We start from the raw sequence: 16972 nt of genomic DNA, 5'->3' as shown, positions 1-16972 counted from the left end.
TGTATTTCCAGCAACTACAGAATCTCCTGTGTTTTACACCTGCGTTTTACTTTGGCATTAGATACACTTTGATATTGAGTATATTGTTTATGGGAGCCGCTTTCCGCGTTAAACCAGCTGCTGATTTTTCTATACACACGAAAAAAAATGAGGTATAGACGTTGAACCGGTGCTTGCAGAAATGGTTAATGGCACCGTGATTACCCATAAGGCGCTGCGTTAAAGATTTCCCCGGCGCCGAAGCACCGATGAAATGCGCAGGCGTCAGCGCTGATGACGTCTCTGAGTATCACGCATGCGCGTAGTACACCGAAGGCCTTGAAAATTTCTGGTGTAGGTAAGAAAGTTTCTCTGTGTTTTTATCTTAAACACCGACTTCAGGACAATTCCTGTGAAATCCGGTCACCGTGACCCGCAATCCCGGGATAGTCCTGCTCTCGTCCCTCACTCTCAGTCCCACGATCCGTACACGGGCCCCGGGGAGCTTCCGGCTGATGAGGGAATGGGAACCGATGGATCTCTCAGACAGAGCTGAGCTCCAGCTATCTAAATGCAAGGATTAGGAACTCGGAGAAAGGGACCAAAATCTTTTACATCACCAGTTGAGAAAATCGCCTTTGGTCTACGTCCAAACTCTAACAAGAGAAAATCTGCAGATGCTGGAATTCCAAGCAACACACACAAAAAACTGGAGGAACTCAGCATTAGTACTCTTTTCCACAGATACTGCCTGGCCTGCTGAGTTCCTCCAGCATTTTATGTGTGTTGCTTGTTCTACCTCCTCTTGCTCTGGGCTTTCCTACCAGTGAGAACATGTTTTGTCCCATTCTCTCTGGGTACATAATGATATCAAACACCTTTGGCTTGGGCAACAAGTGGCTTTCACATCAAAAATATGCCAGACTCCAGTGAGACAGACTGCTGCCCTTCCCTTCATATACATTGGCATTGCATTCACTGAGTTCACCACTGTCAGTCATTGGGGGAGGGTTTAGGGGAATATTTTTGTAGAATATAGAAACTGGTGATACCTGTGTGCATTGTGGTGATGCAAAAGTTGCTGGAGAATTTGCAAGTGGGAAGAAGTGGAGTGATATTTGGAAATCTGAATTTTTAAAGTGTAATTTATCAAGCAAACCACATATGGACAATATGCAAATGCTTTGGTGAGAAAATCCTTCATTACCCATTCCAGGCCTGCTACATAGGTTTTGTGAAAGTGCAGATGAACTTGATCGAACCTAGAGGAGATCAAAGTTCCTGTCAACAGTGATTTGCCAGCTATGAAAATGAATACATCTCTATATAAAATTCACTGTGCACATCTTGTCACTGGATAAAAAATGCACAGTATCTGCAGACTGATGATAACAAGTTAGAGGGGCTATTGGTGAGAAGACGGGGAGATCTCCAGTGTCCCTGATGCCCTCACATACAAGACGTGCATCCAGCTGCAGCTGCACTTCAATGAGCTGGAACTTGAAATGGATGAATTCCAGATCATCCAGGAGTTGGAGGTGTTGATAGATATGACATGCAGAAAGGTGCAGGACACAGGAAACTGGGTGAGAGTCAGGAAGGGGAATGAGGCTAAATAGGAATCACAGAGTACTCTAGTGGCCATCCCCCACAACAACAGGAAGACTACTTTAGAAGCTGTTGTGGGAATTCCCTGGCAGAGGGCTAATAGAGGATTTGTTAGTTAGGGGAACAGATCAAGAGGTGACTAATATCCTGGTGGTAAGGCTTGCCAGAGGTAGTGGGGGGGGGGGCGGTGGTTATGTGGTTAAAGTAAGTTGTAGGGGGAATGGGAGCCAGAATGACAGAACAGATAGTGGAGATGGTGAATTGAATTGACTTTATTATATACATCCTTCATATAGATGAGGAGTATAAATATTGACATTACGTTACCATCTAAATATGCAATGTGTAATTTAAATTGTTTTATAATAATTAGTTTGTATATAGGACAGTCAAGAAAGCATAGGAATCAATTAATCAGTCTGATGGCCTGGTGGAAGATGATGTCCTGCAGCCTGTTGGTCCTTTTGCTGTGGTGCTGTGTGCTGGATGGTAGCAGCAGGAACAGTTTGTGGTTGTGGTGAATTTGGTTCCCGATAACCTTTGTGCCCTTTTTATACAAATCCATACGCCTACCATCCCGGCTCCCATCCAAACTTCATTTAAATAGGGAAACTGAACTCATATTCGCCACTTGTCTTGGCATGTCATTCCACACTCTAACTGTCATTTAAGTAAAAACCTTTTCCATATGTTTCCGTTAAATTTTCACATTCCCCTCTTACGTATGACCTCTGGTTATTATCCCACCCAACCTCAGTGGAAAAAAGCTGCTTGCATTTACCCTATCTATACCCTCATAATCTTGTATACTTCTGACAATTTCCCACAGCTATGTACAATGTCCTTGTTTATGTTTAGAGCCTATTTTACGTGTATAGGATGATGAGGGGCATTGATCATGTGGATAGGCAGAGGTTTGTTTTCCCAGGGCTGAAATGTCTAACACGAGGGAGCAGAGTTTTAAGCTGCAAGGAAATAGGTACCGAGGGGATGTCAGGGGTAAGATTTTTACCCAGAGAGTGGTGGGTGCATGGAATGCACTGCAGGCTATTTGACTGAGAGTGTTTCAGTTACTGTGGGGCCAGGAACCCATCAGCTCAGTGGGAACAGGGATAATACAAATGTCTCTCCAAACTGTGCCAGGTCAGAAATGCTCCATTCTTATAGAGAGAGGCATCTTATAGATACCAGCAGTGTGCCCAGTAAGATGATGAGTTCACTCTCCAACATGTGTTGAACCTCACTGTAACAGTGTGATGTCAGTTCACAGCTTCACAACTCAAGTGATCCCATCTGAAATGGATGCATTTTGTTAATCTTTTTACAGGTTCCAAATGACAAGAAATTTCTCTACGGGAATCCAAAACACACCACGCCAGTTTTGCTGTCTCTGTCCAGATATTTAAGAAGTGGAGCAAGGGATTCATTCGATCATCCTTCCTGCTCAGGCTGTGGGGAGGATTTCACTCTATCATCTGACCAACTGGCATGCCTGTCATTTTAAACAGGTGATTCCCATTCATCTGCTCAGACGGTGTGAATGGATTCAGTCAGATATTTCAACTAAAGTGACATCAGCAAGTTCACACTGGGACAATGCCATTCACCTGTTCTCTGTGTGAGAAGGGATTCAGTAGATCTTCCCTCCTGTGAACAAACCAGTCAGTTCACACTGGGGCAGAGGCCTTTCACCTGCTCAGACTGTGTGAAGGGATTCACTAAGTCATCCACCCTAATGGCTCACCAACGAGTTCACACTGGGGAGAGGCCATTCACCTGCTCAGACTGTGGGAAGGGCTTCAGCTGCTCATCAAAACTGAAGGTACATCAGAGAGTTCACACTGGGGAGAAGCCGTTCATCTGCTCAGACTGTGGGAAGGGATTCACTCAGTCATCTAAACTGAAGGTACATCAGCAAGTTCACACTGGGGAGAGGCCGTTCCCCTGCTCAGACTGTGGGAAGAGATTCACTCAGTCAGCCCACCTACAAGCACACCGGTCAGTTCACACTGGGGAGAGGCTGTTTACCTGTTAATACTGTGGGAAGGGATTCATTTTGTCGACTCAGCTACTGAGACACCAGTCAGCTCACACTGGGGAGAAGCCATACACCTGCTCAGTGTGTGGGAAGGGATTCACTCGGTCTTCCGCCCTAATGGCTCACCAGCGGGTTCACACCGGGGAGCGGCCGTTCACCTGCTTGGACTGTGGGAAGAGATTCACTCAGTCATCTCACCTACAGGCACACAGGTCAGTTCACACGGGGGAGCGGCCATTTATCTGCCCGTATTGTGGGGAGGGATTCACTTTGTCATCTCAGCTACTGAGACACCTGTCAGTACACACTGGGGAGTGGCCGTTCACCTGTTCAGACTGTGGGAAGGGATTCACTCAGTCATCTCAACTGAAGGTACATCAAAGAGTTCACACTGGAGAGAGGCCGTTCATCTGCTCAGACTGTGGGAAGGGATTCACTCGCTCATCTGAACTGAAGGTACATCAAAGAGTTCACACTGGAGAGAGGCCGTTCATCTGCTCAGACTGTGGGAAGGGATTCACTCGCTCATCTGAACTGAAGCTACATCAGCGAGTTCACACTGGGGAGAGGCCATTCACATGCTCAGTCTGTGGGAAGCGATTCACTCGGTCATTTCATCTGAAGGTACACCAGTCTGTTCACACTGGGGAGAGGCCGTTCACCTGCTCAGACTGTGGGAAAGGATTTGCTTGCTCATCTCAACTGAAGGTACATCAGCGAGTTCACACTGGAGAGAGGCTGTTCAGTTGCTCAGACTGTGGGAAGGGATTCACACAGTCATCCCACCTACAAGCACACCGGTCAGTACACTCTGGGGAGAAGCCATTCACCTGCTCAAGCCTGAGTTATACCTCTGAGTAGGCACTATGGCGTAGCATATGCAGTAGCCCATGCATGTTGTCTACACGGTTGTGAGCATTTCTACTTGTGTGTTTTTGGGGTGCTATTCCACTGTGTTGAATTGACTCGAGTGGAGTTGGGAACGATGGCAACTGCTGAGTTCATCTTGTTGGAGTTGGAGCTAATGGATGTTGAACAAGAGTTACTTTTATTGAAATTACTGCAGCGCAGAAAAGAGAGAAGTTTTTTTCCATTTCTTTGTGCATTCTGCGACGACCAAACCGCTGATGTGGAAATTTCTTTCCACAAATTTGATGCCATTTTCAAGTCTTTATTGTGTGCCGGTGAAGAGTCGTGAAAATGTACATATTTTTGACTTCCTCACTTACCCTCTCCTCAATTTGTTCCATTTTGCAACTTTGAAACAACAGGAAATGCATAGGAGGAAACTGGCTGCTGCCAAGTAGATCAATCACTGTTCTTGCGGTCTGTGTCACCATGATGCATATTTACAGTTTTGGGAATGTGCGTGTTAGGCTACATTAGGCAAATGACTCTCTTGGAGGTGCTACATGGAGTCGCTTTCCGGCATTGCTCTATTCATTTTAAATTTACTTACCACCCCTTTATTATCTTTATCAAAGTGTCTATAACACTTTTATATATTTGAATTTGAATTTTAATCGACTAAAATGGCTTACAGAGGAAGAAAGTCATTAGCTGAAGGCGAGGAAACTGGCAATGGAAATGGGAAGAAAGAAGGTGTCTTTGAACAGCCTAAAAAGTTTCAACTTACTTTACAGGTTATCTTGAATCTTTTGGATGAAAAACTTGATAAAAGGTTTACTACCTTGGAAGTATGGTTAAAGGAGAGCGAAGGTGGATTGGCAACACTTGAAAAGAAGAACAAAAAACAGCAAAGACAAATTTCAGTGCTTATTAAAGCTGGCAAACAGAGCGATCACAAAGTGAATTCTTTGTAAATGAAACGAACTTCGACCACTCATACATTGGAGCAGAATAAAGTCAAGATTATTGATTTGGAGAGTCGAAGCCACAGACTGAATTTGCGAATAATAGACTCAGTGAGGACATTGAGAGCTGGGATCTTACTCAGTTTTTTTCTCAATTCTCAATGGAGGTCTTTGGCTCGGAGGTATTTCCTTCCCTTCCTGCACTCGACCGTGCACATCGGGCGCTGAAACCAAAACCGTCGAAAGGGTTAAAACCGCGTCATGTAATTCTTCGATGTCACAATGTGAATACTAAGGAGCTCTTCATTCGGATTGCTCGTCAGAAAGGAGTTACTGAGCATCAGCATCTTAAGTTTCATTTTGTTGAAGATTTTTGTCCTGTAGTTATGCAAGAAAGATTGCATTTTAAAATGGTGATGTCAGAATTATATCAGAGGAATCTTTGTCCAGCTTCGTTCTAAACATTTCACCTAAGGGTTGCTCTGCCCGACAAATCATTCAAATGCTTTAAATCCATGAATGAATCAGAACAATTTCTTGAAGATCTGAGTTTGAACGCAAATGTCTAATGTTTTGAAGATCAATATTTGAGCGTGGATATCTATGAAATTTACGGTTCCTTTATGTCTGTGTATATCTGGTATATTATTTAATAACCAGCTTATAGATTTGGACACTTTAGAACTTTGCCCTTGGGTTGATTACAGTCGCACTGTGTTTTGACATTCGGATGTTTATTATGTTTCCATGTTAAAGTTCCTTTATTTTTCCTTCATTGTTTTACTATTTATTTTTAATTGTTTGCTTTTGAAAATCATTAAGACTTTGATTTGCTGATTATTTCCTTTTTCTTGAAATATTATTAAGATTGTATTTTGTGTCATTTTTTAAGACCTTTTAAAATGGTCTGCAATTGGCTGTTTTTCTCTAACATCTGCTTGACATTCCTCTCATAATGTTTTGACAATGGGTGGTTTGTTTTTTTTTATTTTTTTTAATTTGGAGTTTTGCTCTCAAGGGAGACAGGGGTAGGGAGGTTCTTAGATAGTTGTCTGGCTGTCTATTGACCAGTTTTTCGGTCTTTGTGGGTTGGGGGAGGGGGGTAGAGCTATTTTTAGTCTAGTATTTTTTCTTTTGGGCTGAACTGAAACTACAAAAATGTCTGTATTGTCGTAACTTCCGTTTCCTCTTTGAACTATTTTCCCTCTTCCTGATTTGTGAGTTTCCTATGCAATATGGTTAACCCTTTACATACTACATTGTTTATTTAAGGAAAATGGATATTCTTAGTTAATTTTGTCATTATTAATTTTGTTTCATGGAATTCCAACGGTTTGAATCATCCAATTAAATGGAAGAAGATTTTTAGTTTTTTTCATAGACTGAATGCTCAGATTATTTTTGCACAGGAGACTCGTGAGTAAGGAGGATAATCAGCGCTTCTTTAGGTTTTGGAAAGATCAACAGTTTCACTCTAACCCATCGACTAAGGTGAAAGGTGTTTCTTTTTTTTATAGACTCCTAGATTTCATTTGTTCACTATGATACAATTTCAGACCAATATGATAGACTTCTATGTAACACCGGTTAACTTAATGACAATAAATTAGTTTTAGTGAATATTTATGCACTAAATACTGACTATCCTGAATTCTTTAAGCACTTTGTTGCATTTCTTCACAATTTATATGAATATATGGTAATAATGGTTGGAGATTTTAATTGTTGTCTGAAACGTATGATGGATAAGTCTATTCCTAATCAGGTACTTACAAACAAATCTGCTATTTTTTATTAATTCCTTCTTAGTTGACTCTGGAATTTTAGAAATTAGGAGCTTTTTACATCCTAATGAAAAAGAGTTTTCTTTTTTCTCATGTATATCATAATTACTCTAGATTCCTTTACACCTTTATTGATTTTCGATTAGTTTCATTTGTCACTGCCTGTGAATATGATACAATTGCCATTTCCAATCATGCACCTTTGAAATGATCAGTTAAGTTAACTGATGTAACCTTTGGTACTAAACAATGGCGTTTCAACTCTATTTTACTTCAGGGCTTAAATTTTATTAATTTCATTAAAGGACAGATTGCCTTTTTCTTTTCAACTAACTCAACGGAAGAAATTTTCAGTGGGATATCACGCAATGCCTTTAAAACATATATCCGAGGGTAAATTATTTCACACTCTGCTGGATTGAAAAAAAGATAATTTCAAATTAATAATGAAATACGTACATTGCTTGATAAGATTAAAGAAATTGATAGAAAATATTCTATTGCTCCCGATTTGAAGCTTTATAAAGAGAGAGTTGAACTTCAGATGCAACATCATTTGTTATTAACATCCCCGATTGAAAATCAGTTACTTTATATATTTGGTGATAAATTGGGTAAATTATTGGCTTACCAATTAAAAGCTGCTTTGGTGAAACTTCCGATTAATAGGGTTCTTAAACAGGATGGTACTTTGATGGTTGACCATGATGAAATTAACAATATTTTCAAGAATTTTATACCAATTTATACCAATCAGAATTTCCTGAGGATTCTACCATAATGCATGAATTTTTAAGGAAATTAAATATTCTGAAATTATCAGTTGATGAACAATTAGTATTAGACACACCCATTACTGAAGAGGAAATAAAGAACGCAATTTATTCAATGAATTCTGGTAAAACACCTGGTCCGGATGAGTATACAGCTGAATTTTTAAAATCTTTTTCCGATTTACTTTCTCCCTGGTTAGGTAAAATTTTTAAAGATGCTTTATTTGTACATAAGTTACCACAAACATTTTATGAAGCATCTATTTATTTACTTCCCAAAAATGATAAAGATCTCACTGAATGTGCGTCAGTCAGACCTGTATCTTTGTGAATGTTGAATCTAAAATCCCTTCTCAAATATTAGCAATTAGATTGGTGAAGATATTGCCACAAATTGTCGCCGAGCATCAGACAGGATTTATTAAAAATCATTATACATATTTTAATGTTTGGAGGTTAATGAACATTGTATACCCTACTTTATCTAAGACACCAGAATGTGTTATCTCGCTCGATGCCGAGAAGACATTTGATATATTTGAATGGGAATATTTCTTTAAAATACTTGAGAAATTTACTTTTAGCCCAAAATGTATATCCGAGATACAGTTGATATAACATATACCTTTGGCGTCTGTTTCACTAATAATCAGAGATCCCCTTTCTTTAGGCTTTTCCAATGTACTAGACAAGGCTGTCCTTTGAGCCCCTTACTGTCAGATATTGGCCTGAAGCCCTTGGCAATTGCTATTCGTGATTCACCCAATATATTTGGTGTTACTCATGGGAATGGAACGCGTAAAGTATCACTATATGCAGATGACCTGTCGCTATATATTTCCAATCCAGAGTAATCCTTTCCTGTAGTAATAACACAACTTGCTCAGTTTAGTAGTTTTTCTGCTTATAAACTGAATCTTAATAAGAGTGTGCTTTCTCCATTAAATATGCAAGTCTCAATTTACAGACAATTACCATTTAGATTGCTTGCTGATTATTTATTTGGGTGTTAAAATTACTAAGAAACACAACGATTTATTTAAAGTTAATATTTGCCCTTAATTGATCAGGCTAAACAATTGTTTACTAAATGGTCCCCATTGTCCTTATCCTTGATTGGTTCCATAATGCTATTAAGACGATTATTTTACATAAATTTCAGTACCTATTTCAGGCGGTATCAATTTTTATCTCTAACTTTTTTTATATTATTGATTCTAAAATTTCTGCATATGTATGGCACAATAGAAATCCCAGGTTAAATTAGAAATATTTACAGAAATCAAAAAAGGAAGGCGGCTTGGTTTTGCCTGATTCTAGATTTTATTATTGGGCAATTAATATTCGATATTTAATAGACAATAGACAATAGGTGCAGAAGTAGACCATTCGGCCCCTCGTGTCTGCACCGCCATTCTGAGATCATGGCTGATCATTCACTATCAATACCCAGTCCCTGCCTTGTCCCCATATCCCTTGATTCCCCTAATATCCCTTGTTTAATATCCCTATGTTTTGGACACAAGAGATGGATGAACATTGAGCGTGAGTCTCGACAGGAGTTTTCATTGGCTTCTATTTTAGGGGCTGTGGTTCCCTTTGCACTTACTAAATTTAATAAGCAAATGGTAATTACAATACTTAAGCATACAATAGGAATGTGGTTTCAATTTTGGTAATTTTTGGACCAAATAAATATGTACTGTCAAGTTCTATTATATCTATTTTCTTTTCTTTCAACCATTTAAATTGATCAAGCTTTTCTTTTATTGCAAACAAAGGGACAATTATGTTTTCGTGACTTATTTATGGATGATTGTTTTATTTCTTTAGAACAGTTTTCTAATATATGTAATCCGCCTAGATCACACTTTTTCAAATATTTACAGATTAGAAACTTTTTGAATGTTATTTTACCTTCTGTTCCGATATCACATCAAATTGAAGTTACGGGGAAAAAAAGTTCAAATCCATATCAGAAGAGTTTATTATCATTTATTTATGATTTAATTATGAAAATACGCTTCGATGCTTCTGATAAAATTAAGAATGAGTGGGAAAGAGAACTTCGGATACCTTTACCTATACAGAAATGGGAGAAAATTCTTGAACTAGAAAATACCTCTTCAGTGTGTGTCAGACATGCCTTCATGCAATTTAAGGTGGTTCATCGGGCTCATATGTCCAAGGATAAGTTAGCACATTTTTACTGCCATATAAATCCTGTTTCTGATGGATGTAATTCCGAGGTAGCTTCCTTGACACATATGTTCTGGTCTTGTCCTCCTCTAAAAAAAAATATTGGAAGGATATTTTGAGATATTATCTCAGTAGTTCTGCGTATTCATTTACAACCACATCCTACTACTGCAATTTTTGGACGACCGGTGATGGACTCTAGTCATTTATCCTCGTCAGCTTGTCGTCTAATTGCATTTGTTACATTAATGGCCAGCAGATCTACTTTACTTAAATTGAAAGATTCCAATCTCCCTACTACATTTGAATGGTTTTCCCAAACCATAACATGTCTAAACTTGTAAAAAATTAGGAGTGGTACTGTGGATCCTTCGGTTGAATCTGAAGAGACTTTGAGGCCATTTATTCAATATTTTCATATGATGTAAGTTGACCCTTTCCGAATCTTGTGTAATAAGTTTTTGTTCATGTATAGAGGAGCAGAGCTAACGCCAAATAATTCCAGCAGTTGTAATATGACAGCCCAATTTTGTCTGTTTTTTTTTAAGTTTAGTGTTTTTTGTAGTTTACGATTTTTTTCTCCTTATGTAATATCTCTTTCATGGTTAGTTGCTATGAGATTGGGAGGCTAAACTATATTTGTCGTTTGGAATCTGTGCTTTTACATGTTAACCGTTATTAATGTAATCCCGATCTCTTTGTATCGTTATATAATTGCTATGCTTATTAAATTTGAAACTTAATAAAAAAATTGAAAAAGAAAAGGAAACTGGCTGCTACTAAGTGGACCAATCACAGTTCTTGTCGTCTGCGTCGCTGCGATGCGTAGTTACATTTCTAGGAATGTTCACGTTAGGCTACGGCATACAGTACAGCCTAGAGTGCAGCGTCGGGTACGCGGCTACGTAGAGCCTACGGCGTAGAATACGGAGAAGAATAATTCTGGCTTCAATGTGTGGGAAGGGATTCACTTGGTCATTTCAACTACAGAGACACCAGCGAGTTCACACTGGGTAGAAACTGATCACCTGCGCAGACTTTATCCGGAGATTTTCACAGCCAAATCAACCAAAAGTGCATCAGTGAGTTCACACTGTGGAGAGGTTGTTCATCTGCTGTGAATGAGGGAAGCTATTCACTCATTCATTTAACCTTACGTATCGTTCGCTTCAGTTGGCAGTTTAATATACGGGGTGTTGCTCTCCCCCCCCCCCCCAGCCCAAGCAGACTTAGGAACTCTCATTTGGGTGAATGCTGTGTGATGTGTCCCATGGTACAGATCAGTACCCCGAAGTAACAAACGATGCACAATATGCAATTAAACGATTGAGCTCTATAATACGTATTTTGACTATAGGGTTAGTAAAGAAACTGAAAAAAAAGAAAAAGGGCCCGCGCTCACCTCTCATCTCTCGCCAGCAAAAAAACCGTGAAAATCTCTCTTCCAGACTCACAAGAAAGAATATTTCTGTCATTGCATAGCCCCACACTCGAAAACCCTATTTCCTCTAGTCTTACCCTAAACATTGCTGCTACAGAGAAACCATTACCTCAGCAGCGAATCATTACAGAGAGGCCGTTACTTTAGCAGTGAAACCTTACTGCGTGTTACACTTACCACACACTACCGGTTCACACTGGGAGAACGTTTCAATCAGCTGCATGATGAATATTTATTCATCAGCGTTGCTGAATGCAAATTCGAGAGTGAGTGTCGGTGCTGAACTCTGCAATTATTGCTGCTGCTCACCAGGCATGGGAGGAGTTTCTTCTGCTGCATAGTCACCTTTAATGGGACTAGACCTGTGACAAATAAATCAACTCTATATTAAACACTGTCTCCGGTACTTAGTGAATTTATAACACACCCAGTGTACAGCAGAGAGTCAACTCAGGCCGGCTGGACCTTGCCAGTGATTCTGTTCCACAGCAGAACTTTCAAATCCTCCCCTGTTGTTCACCTCTCACTGTCCCTGTGAATGAGTTCCAAACAGTCACCACTCTGTGGGTGAAAGGTTCCGCTTGAATTTCCTGCAGACTGAAGAAGTCGAGCTGACTGCAGTTCTGTCTGAGATGTTCCTCGCCCCTCAAATCTCAATGCATCACAAAGAGGAAGTAGAATTTTAAAGCTAAGGTGACAAAACCGTGGCTGTTAAGAAAAACCAAAGAGAGGGCATAGAGCAAAAATCACTAGTACGTTGAAGGATTGAGAAGATTTTAAAAACCAACAGAATGCAACTAAAATAATTAAGAAGGAAAAGATGGAACACTTCAGTGAGCTAGCCGGTAATATTAAAGAGGATACCAAATGTTTCTTCAGGTAATTATAGTGTAAAAGAAAGGCGGAAGCGGATGTCGAACCACTGAAAAATTATGATGGAGAGGTAATAATGGGCTCGGAGTGCAAGGTCATGCCAGATGAACTGAATAAGTCTTGTACATCACTCATCTCTCGAAGACACTGGCAGGAATACGGAAGTACCAGATGTCAGTGGTCAGAATGTGTAAAGTTACGTTACTCGGGAGAAGGTTCTTGGAAACTGATATGGTCTGAAGGTAAACAGGTCACCTGTACCATATGGTATACACCCCAGAGATCGGAAAGAGGTGGCTGAAGAGATGTGGAGGCATTAGCAATGATTTTTCGAGGATCGTTAAGGAAATAAAATCCTAAGGAGTTTTTTTCCACCTTCACTACCCCCCCCCTCTCGCAGTTTCACCTATCACCGACCACTTAATCTACCCTTTTCACCCCCGCACTTCTTCCTCTGACGTCTCATCTTTTTTCCCCCAGTACTGATGAAGGGTCTGGGCCCGAAACATCGACTGTTTACTATTTCCCATATATGTTGCCTGGCCTCCTAGGGTCCTCCAGCATTTTGTGTATGTGTTGCTTGGATTCCCAGCATCCACAGAACGTTGCAGTTGATACTGATAACAGACAGATAGTTTAGAGCAAAGCTGCAGTCTGTAAAAGGTCTTCGATAGGTTTGGAGAACGGACAACGAAGTCGTGGATGAAATATACTGAAATGTACAGTGTATGCAAATGTACGGTCATGTACAATTGTGGAAGGAATAAGGACGTAGAGAAAAAATAAATAAATGGGAGAAATTTCAAAAATGAGAGGTGCATAAATATTTGGGAATCCTTGAGCAGGAGTCCTTAAAGGTTTGCTTGCAGATTGAATCGATGAAGGATGACAACTGGAATGCTAGCATATAATAACAAGGGCGTGACACTGTAGCTTTAAAACGCATTGGTCAGATCGCTCTTGGTGAATTGTGAACAGTTTACAATCTGCGAAAACAGATGTGCTCGTATTGGAGCGGGTCCGGAGAACGTTCACGGGAATGCCGGGCCTTCCAGTTCACGGGAATGCCTTCTGCCGACTGCGTAGGATGACGAGTCTATCGGGACCCTGAGGACTTGCGGAAACTCCGTGGTGGTTTCTTTTCAACTTATAGTCTGTTAACATCTTTGGACTATTTTTACTGTACCCATGGTCTGTTTTTTTTTTAATCAATTTGATGTTGTCTACACTGTTGTAACTATACATTAGATATAACTATGTGTAACTATGTGGTTTTGTGTAGGTCTTGTAGCTTTAGTTTTTGGTTTGTTGGGTGGTAGAGTTGGTCTCTTGGTGTGTCTGGGTCGTCTCGTTTTGTCTGGTGGGTTTGGTTCTCCCTTCCGGGAAACGCGCTAAGAAGGTAGCGCGATATTAATACGCAGCCGCCTCTCTGGACTCTGAAATTGGGGATTACCAAACATTATGTAGATTTTCTGGTGTAGTCTGTTTTGTCGTGTGCTTTTTGTGATATCATTCTGGAGAACATTCTGGAGAGACTTTAGTAATGCAGCTCTGGCGTCATTTCCGCCCGGAGAGGGCGGGCGCTAAGGATTAAATGCCAGCGCCGCGAAGTTTGAATAAACTAGTCTCAAAATGACTTACCGAATGCATGTCTCTCGCTCTGCATGTAGTACATCGCTACATTGGTGACCCCGACGGTCCAAACGGAATTTGGACCAAAGATGACCGACTCTTCATCTATTCACGCAGTTTCCACTGAATCCAGCAACGCTGCGAATTATTGTTGGACACTTAAGCGAAAAGCCTCGGATACTGAGTACAAATGAAAACCATTACCAAAATATTTTTAATTTAGTTGCACTATTGCAAAGCATCAGCACCATTATGCAATTAAATATAATATATTCAATAAAAGATAATTTGTCGTTTTTCCAAATTCCTACCTGATACAAGTAGTCTGAAATTATATTTGTGTTAATCGTCAAGCAGTCTATCATAAACAAAACAATTCTGAGGAAGCAACACTTTAAAAAAATGTTGTCCAGTGAGATGATAGGACAGTTAGTCTGAGCTCAGTGGTCAGGAATATGTCCGGGTGTATTAAGGGTGAGTGTTTTGGGTACTGTAATTGGGGAGGATGATGAAGTAGGATAAAGTCAGCAGGATTCCTTTACAGGAAATAGTGTCTGACAAATCTCTTGGAATATTTTGAGGAAATAACAGGCAAGATAGATAAAGCAGAGGCAGTGGATGTTGTTTGCTTGGATTTTCGGATGATCTTTAACAAGGTACCCCATGCAAGGCTAGTTGAGAGAGCAAGGAGGCATGGGATCCAAGAGGACGTTGCTTTGTGGATCCAGAACTGGCTTGCCACAGAATGCAAAGAGTGGTTGTAGACGGGTCATATTCTGCATGGAGGTCGGTGACCAGTGGGGTGCCTCAGGGATCGGTTCTGGGACCACTACTCTTTCTGATTTTTATAATTGACCTGAATGAGGAAGTGGAGGGATGGTTTATTAATTTTGCTAATGCCACAAATGTTGTGGGTGCTGTGGATCGTGTGGAAGGATGATAGAGGTTACAGTGGGACATTGACAGGATGCAAAACTGGGCTGAGAACTGGCAGATGGAGTTCAACCTAGATAAGTGTGAGGTTGTTCATTTTGATGGGTCAAATATGATGGCAGAATATAGCATTAATGGTAAGACTCTTGACAGTGTGCAGAATCAAAGGGATCTTGGGGTTCCAGTCCATAGGACACTCAAAGCTGCAACACAAGTTGACTCCGTGGTTAAGAAGTCGTACGGTGCATTGGCCTTCATCCACCATTCGACTGAGTTTAAAAGTCGTGACTTACTGTTGCAGCTATATAGGACCCTGATCAGACGCATTTTGGAATATAGTGCGCAGTCCTGGTCGCCTCACTACAGGAAGGACGTGGAAGCCATAGAAATGTTGCTGAGGCGATTTACAACGATGTTGCCTGGATTGAGGAGAATTCCTTATGAGAAGAAGATGAATGAACTCGGCCCTTTCTCCTTGGAGTGACGGTGGATGAGAGATGACCTGATAGAGGTGTACAAGATGATGAGAGGCATCGATCATGGGGTTTGTCAGAGGCTTTTCCCCAGGGCTGAAATGACTACACGAGAGGGCACAGTTTAAATGTGCTTGGAGGTAGGTACAGAGGAGATGTCAGGGGTAAGATTTTTACGCAGAGAGTGGTGAGTGTGTGGAATGGTCTGCCAGCGGTGGTGGTGGAGGCCGAAATGAGAGGGTCTTTTAAAAGACTCCTGGATAGGTATATGGAGCTCAGAAAAATAGAGGGCTATGAGTAAGCCTAGGTATTTCAAAGGTTTGGCACAGCTTTGTGGGACGAAGGGCCTATACTGTGCTGCAAGATTTTCATGTTTCTATGTTTCCAAGTTGCTGCATGTGAGGCTGCTTAACAAGATGACAGCTCATGGAATTACAGGAAAGAGACGTGTTTGGATCGAAGATTGGCTGACTGACAAGGGAGAAAGCGTCAGAATAATATGGGCATTTCTGTTTTGCTGTCGGTATCTCATGGTGTTCTGTAGGGGTCAGTATTGAGACCGCATCGTTTCATGTTAAATCTGAATGATATGGATAACGGAATTGATACCTTGGTGACGAACTTTGCAGTTGATACAAGGATACATACGGGGCAGGTAGTTTCGAGAGAAGTGGGAGTCTGCAGAAAGACTTCGATAGGTTTGGAGAACAGGCAACGAAGTGGCGGATGTAACACGGTGTATGCAAGGGAACGGTCATGTACAATTTGTAGAAGGAATAGGGGCGTAGAAAAAAAATGGGAGAAAATTCAAAAATCAGAAGAGCATAGGTACTTGGGAGTCCTTGAGCAGGAGTCCCTGTTGTTTTGCTTGCAGATTGTGTTGATTAAGGATGGCAACAGTAATGTTAGCATATAAGAGCAAGGATGTGACACTAGCTTTAAAACGCATTGGTCAGATCGCTTGGTGTATTGTGAGTTGTTTCCGACCTGTTATCTTAGAAAATGCTACTCTCGTGTTGGAGCTGGTCCGGAGAAGTTTCACGAGGGTGATTCCAGGAATGAAATGGTTAAGTATGAGGAGCATTAGACGGCTTTGACCCTGTACTCGCTGGTCTGGAAGAAAGAGAGGGGATCTCATTGAAGACAATTAAATATTGAAAGGCATCGACAGAGTGGCTGTGAAGAAGATGCACCCTGTACTGTGTGAATCTGGGACCAGAGGACACGGCCCTCAATTTATAGGGCATCCACTGACAGCAGAGATGAGGAGGAAATTTAATCTTTAGAATTCATTCCCATGAACGGAGTAGCGGTCAAGTCATTGAGTGCATTTTAAATGGATGTTCAAAGATTATGGGGAGAAGGCAGGAGAATGGGGTTGAGAGAGGTAATCAATTGGACACGAAGGAATGGCGGAGCAGACTC

At 40.9% G+C, this 16972-nt stretch overlaps 1 pseudogene; it reads left to right on the top strand.

Moving 5' to 3' along the window:
• The first annotated feature begins 2708 nt into the window (after positions 1–2708).
• LOC132389660 (oocyte zinc finger protein XlCOF6-like) overlaps positions 2709–16972 on the top strand; it is a 58928-nt pseudogene continuing 44664 nt past the window's right edge.

The sequence above is a fragment of the Hypanus sabinus genome, unplaced genomic scaffold, assembly GCF_030144855.1.
Source record: "Hypanus sabinus isolate sHypSab1 unplaced genomic scaffold, sHypSab1.hap1 scaffold_62, whole genome shotgun sequence".
Lineage (NCBI taxonomy): Eukaryota > Metazoa > Chordata > Chondrichthyes > Myliobatiformes > Dasyatidae > Hypanus > Hypanus sabinus.
This window is presented reverse-complemented; position numbering and strand designations above follow the sequence as displayed.